The following is a 6257-nucleotide window of genomic DNA, read 5'->3' as shown; positions in this document are numbered from 1 at the left end:
CAACAGATTCAAGACTGCTGTAGAGACTGCGTCGCATACCTTAGGTACTCATGGCAGACCCATTAGTCCTCAAACTGCCAGGAACCGCTTGCGTGCCGAGAGAATCATTGCGCGCCGACCTTATGTCGGGCCACCTCTGACACCACGGAGGCGGCAAGTGCGTCTTGACTGGATGCGCAGACATGGCCCGAATAGGTTTGGGATGCGTCGATGGAGGCGTGTGATGTTCACCGACGAGTCTAGATTCTGTCTGTATCGCTCAGACGGAAGAAAAAGGGTATATCGCAGACGCGGTGAGCGTTTCGCCGACGCATGCGTGGTTGAACGCGATAGATTCGGTGGGGCTTCTGTAATGGTTTGGGGAGGCATCTCCCATGGAGTAAAATCCCCCTTAGTGGTCCTGGATCAAAACCTCAATGCCGTTCGATACAGAGACCAGATTCTCCAACCACATGCCCTTCCACTTCTCAGACGCCATAACCTAATTTTCCAGCAAGACAATGCTCGACCGCATGTTGCCAGAGTCTGTCGTGATTTTCTCACGGCAAACAACGTTCAGCCTCTGGAATATGCCCCCATATAGCCCCGACATGTCTCCCATTGAGCATCTGTGGTATGAGCTGGACAGGCGTATTAGGAAACGTCAAAACCCCACAACTAACCGCGCCCAGTTGATCGCAGTATTAAGACAAGAATGGAACGTGCAGGGATTCGTGCAAAAGGTGCCCACACCAGGTACTGAAGTGTCATTTTTTTCCCGCGGGTATCCCACTTTGAGTAACTACTGATGACACGAGTGACGTCACACATACTTTTCTTCTACAGTATTGTAAAGAGTAGACTTGTCCCTTCATATTGATATAAAATTTTGTACAAATTTCCCAAAATATCATAGGCTATTGATTGCATAATTTAATTGTGCGTTTCTTTTTTGTTTAGTATATATATGTATGCATCGACCACAGGCGCTTGTATCTGGTATCAGAGTTTGAGAAATTCCAGATGTTCCTAATCCCATGTCAATATACTTGATGAAGATGAAGAAGACACGCACCTGTGCTTAGACGAATGTCACCTTTCAACTCTGAGAGCGCCAGAATGTTAACCGTCATGCAACAGTTGTTATACAGACTCAGTAATAAGCACGGGGGGAAATGTTGGCAACGCTGTCAACACCATCTGCATGAGGCCGACACCTGACATACCTGGAAGACTCGTTCGGGTGAGATATTGGTAAAGAGCTACAAATATCATTGTTAGACCGATAGAGAGAAATTGATAAAGTTAGGGAATTTTATTATTGATGTATTGGGTTTCACAGTACCCACAGGGACATGTCACGTGCTATTTAACAGATACGGCGGCGTCAAAACATCCATTGATATATTCAGTATAAAGCATAAAAATTGTCCATGTTAATTTAACGTTTAACAATATGTTATTGATAATTTCCACGAAAGAAATTGCTTGAAATTTAAGCGTCGTGTTTCAGATTTATCATGAAGATACGTTGTCCTTTGTTTGTATAACAAGTATATATGAGGTGAGGATATGGCTTTGTGTTGTAATGAACGGTTGTTTTAACTATTTGTACATTTATATCTCAAACAATGCGGAGCCCCTGTTTGGGCTCCGGTGATTGTTTGCTTTATCATTTTTGCTTGTGTGTATTGGTACAATTCACCACACGTACAACATATGTGAACGAACTCTTTTTGTTTGTACAAAAATAATATGTCGTAATGCCGGGCAGTCATAAATTAAGCTTGTAGAATTTTTGTTGTCAATGGTAATCAATGGCATTATTTCTTTATCACGAGTTGTATCAGTAAGGATTTTCATATTTTTTTTATGCATAACGACAGTAAGTCCGTGGAATTCACGTACAATTAATTTCAAATGTGATCATTATAGAACTCTGATTTCTTTTATATTAAAAGAGCTGATTCATCAAAAAGAAGATATTTTGACCAAAGAGCAAAAGTATACAGAACACTGCAATACTGCAAAACGATCGCTAATAACACAAAATCAACTCTCGGTGATGTATGTCTATGTTTGCTCACGTCTGTCAAAATACGATACAAAACTGTCACCAAGAAATCGATGTTTTCGCAATACCACTAAACATTATTTCATTTTAATAAGTTTTTTTCTCTCTAGATTTAACTTTCTGTCTGCCTTTCCTTTTTCTTTTTGTAGTTTAGCTTCCATTTTAATACGCTTTCCTTCTATAACCTCGGTTCTTGTAAGTAACCTGTAACTGGTCAAAGCAGATATAGCCTTTTTCTTTTTCTTTGTAGCGGAAGGAAGCGAAAATATTTTATCCAAGTCAGTGTTCCAGCTCCAGTCATTTCCGGGAACGTTTTTCTCCGTAAGGGTGAAATTACCGTTTCCTAGAGCTTTTAGCAGTGTCGGAACATCCGCTTCTGGTATCTCAAGGTCTGCAGTTGTCATGACGTTGTTGGGTTCATCAGACGAAATCGCAACCGAAGCGGCTTCGGCTAGAATATCCAATGACGTATCCAGCGTTAGGTCTGGCAGCGTGACAACTTCATCAGCAGTGAAACCTGTTGCAGCTTCTGCAAGGACATCAAGAGACGAATTCAATCCGTCACTGTCCATTTGCGTATAAGAAGTGTCAACGGCGGATGCTTCAGGTTGCTCTGGGACGTCATATGCTTCCGCGGGGACATATGCAGAATCCGGGACTGCTGACGGATTAAGGGGCCAAATACCTGTCGCTCGAAAACCACTCTGTATGTTTTCAGGTGTCACTGCTACATCCCAGGCAGTCCTGAAAATCCGCGGCCAGGTTATCTTGTTGAAAACATGATCAGGATGGTCGGCCATGAACTCCGAGCAGGCCCTATTATAAGCTTTAGAGAAGGGGCCGAACACGCTTTTATCAAGAGGCTGGAGATGGTGGCTGGTGTGTGGTGGCATCGCCAAGATGATCACGTTTTCTTTAATGGCTTCCTCAAGGAGCTCAAGCACCTCGTGGGAACCATGGGAGTCTAGTACCAGCAGCGGAGGCCTTGCTGGACCACACTGTTTCAAAAAAACCTCTTTGAACCACATGGTTCCAAGGATGTCGCACATCCAAGCCTTCTGCTGGTACGCCCACACAGTTCTCTGCGGTGCGTCAAGTGTGGAGAATGACTCCAGTGCCCTTACTGTTTTACCTTTTACAATACAAAGTGGTGGCATTCTGCTCCCAGATGCATTAACGGTTGCAAGGAGTGTGACATTTCCTCTGGAGTTTCCCGTCCTACCAGAAAGGGTTCGAGCACTTTTTCTGGCAGCCACTACGACCGGGCTGTGCTGGAATTGTTTACCGGTCTCATCACAATTCCATATGCGTTCTGGTGTGAGTGAACTCTCCGTGATAACTTCTCCTAGTTTGATGAAGTAGTTTGATACTACTCTCCTATACGTCATCCTCGATCTGGTTGTACTTAGCTTCTCCGGCTTGCGTAGAACGATTTCCGGGTGCCTAGTTTTAAAGCCTCTCCACCAGTCGTCCCCTGGGATCTTGTTTTTGAACGGGGTTTTCAGCTTCATAGTAGCCCACAACCTAGATACTTTTATGAGTAGCTGTTTTTTGGTCAATCCAAAACCCTTCTCCGCAGCAGAGATTATTTTACACGCAACCTCGTTTTCAATGTTAAGGGGTATCGCTGGTTTCTTTCCAGGTCTAGCACCAGGGCTTATTTTCCCATTAACGTGGTCCACTAATGTGACTTCGGTATTTCAAAGGCAGTGCTTGCATTCCCGAAACTCATTTCTCCTCGTTTGATTGCAGCAACAGCTTTAGCTAGAGCATCTTTGGAGTACCGTGAATATATATTTTTTGATTTCTTTGGCATGTCCCTACAAACAAAAAGGTATATGAAGAAAACCAAAATTCTGAACATGTCATTGATTCCGAAATGGCTCAGTGATGGGGATTTTACACCGGAAAATCGCTTTGATATGTGAGATTGGATATCAGACGTAACTAAAACTGTAATTAATAAGCTAGCGTATAACCCAATTCCCACGTAAGAATGGAAATGGGATATTACCTTCTTTAAAAAAATATGAAAATACTAACATTTCCACTGCAAGTTCCTCTATAGGCATTAACAGCAGAAATTGCGTTCATAGAGCTATGGATGAAATTCGATCAGCGTCATTTTGAAGCTTCTCTTACCGCCTCAACTTAATATGAGGCAATCGCTAGAATCAAACGTTTTGGTGACGTTAAGCTGAACACGAATCGGTTACTTACATTTTTACAATGATGTCCTAGTAGGCTTCATGAAATGTTAATGCAACCAATTTGCGTTCATACCGTCTTTGAAATTGAAAAAAAAAATGCCGTTCAATCTTTATTAAAAAGGTACTATCGTGGTTCTCCTGAAATGTCTTAAACCGGAAGTATAAAAGGATATGGCGCGTGCCGGGCGGATATGGCACGTGCTGGGAGTTTGCTGCCAATATACAGCTAGCAGTACCGGACATGCAAACCAACAAATATCACGGATAGCTATATGATATATCGGTCAAGAATGCAATTACGAGTATTTTAGGAAAATACAAACAGAAATCAGTCAAAACTAACACAAAATATGGGATAAATAAGGCAGCGCACAGCTTCAAAGTGCGGTTATTACATCAGTGGTGTTTCGCGAAAATTAAATAAAATTGCAGGAGTTTCTTGGAAAAGAATTCTGTCAACGAACAGATGGACAAATAACCCGATTTGAAAAATGAGCTTCATTTATTTTGTGACAAATTATGAAGCAATATTTTTGTCTGCTAAAATAAATCACTCTTGTTAGAACCACATTGGGGCCTTAATGTGGGAGGAAACCCGAGTACCCGGAAAATCCAAGTGGTCGGGCAGGTGACCTTATATCTTTACACGATTGATTGGGGAATAGAACCCCGGCCGTTTTGGTAAAAGGCGAGTACGCTATCCACTGCGCCAACCGACCGTCTCATTTGTGGTATTGAGGTTTATGCCCCTTCCCCTTTTCAACCCCATCCCCTGTACTTTATGTAGTTTATTTCATTGACACATGCTTAGTGAGACACACAACTCGACAGTCTTTCATAATCGCATGTTCACTTATATTTCATTCAAACTAGACCTGAAAATCGTGAATTTATTTTCAAATTATTCTGAAATTAAAATGGTCACGGTGTAGTCTTCGTCGTAATTCATCACAGTCTGATTCTTTACAAAAAAAATCCTATATTGCAAATCTGCGAAGGAGCCGCGTATCTGTTTAGATAGGTTGACAAAAGTTTATCTGCGAAGGAGCCGCGTATCTGTTTAGATAGGTTGACAAAAGTTTATCTGCGAAGGAGCCGCGTATCTGTTTAGATAGGTTGACAAAAGTTTATCTGCGAAGGAGCCGCGTATCTGTTTAGATAGGTTGACAAAAGTTTATCTGCGAAGGAGCCGCGTATCTGTTTAGATAGGTTGACAAAAGTTTATCTGCGAAGGAGCCGCGTATCTGTTTAGATAGGTTGACAAAAGTTTATCTGCGAAGGAGCCGCGTATCTGTTTAGATAGGTTGACAAAAGTTTATCTGCGAAGGAGCCGCGTATCTGTTTAGATAGGTTGACAAAAGTTTATCTGCGAAGGAGCCGCGTATCTGTTTAGATAGGTTGACAAAAGTTTATCTGCGAAGGAGCCGCGTATCTGTTTAGATAGGTTGACAAAAGTTTATCTGCGAAGGAGCCGCGTATCTGTTTAGATAGGTTGACAAAAGTTTATCTGCGAAGGAGCCGCGTATCTGTTTAGATAGGTTGACAAAAGTTTATCTGCGAAGGAGCCGCGTATCTGTTTAGATAGGTTGACAAAAGTTTATCTGCGAAGGAGCCGCGTATCTGTTTAGATAGGTTGACAAAAGTTTATCTGCGAAGGAGCCGCGTATCTGTTTAGATAGGTTGACAAAAGTTTATCTGCGAAGGAGCCGCGTATCTGTTTAGATAGGTTGACAAAAGTTTATCTGCGAAGGAGCCGCGTATCTGTTTAGATAGGTTGACAAAAGTTTATCTGCGAAGGAGCCGCGTATCTGTTTAGATAGGTTGACAAAAGTTTATCTGCGAAGGAGCCGCGTATCTGTTTAGATAGGTTGACAAAAGTTTATCTGCGAAGGAGCCGCGTATCTGTTTAGATAGGTTGACAAAAGTTTATCTGCGAAGGAGCCGCGTATCTGTTTAGATAGGTTGACAAAAGTTTATCTGCGAAGGAGCCGCGT

Source organism: Mizuhopecten yessoensis, unplaced genomic scaffold (genome assembly GCF_002113885.1).
Source record: "Mizuhopecten yessoensis strain PY_sf001 unplaced genomic scaffold, ASM211388v2 scaffold5661, whole genome shotgun sequence".
In the NCBI taxonomy this organism is placed as follows: domain Eukaryota; kingdom Metazoa; phylum Mollusca; class Bivalvia; order Pectinida; family Pectinidae; genus Mizuhopecten; species Mizuhopecten yessoensis.
The sequence above is the reverse complement of the archived record's forward strand: the minus strand, read 5'-3'. Positions refer to the sequence as shown.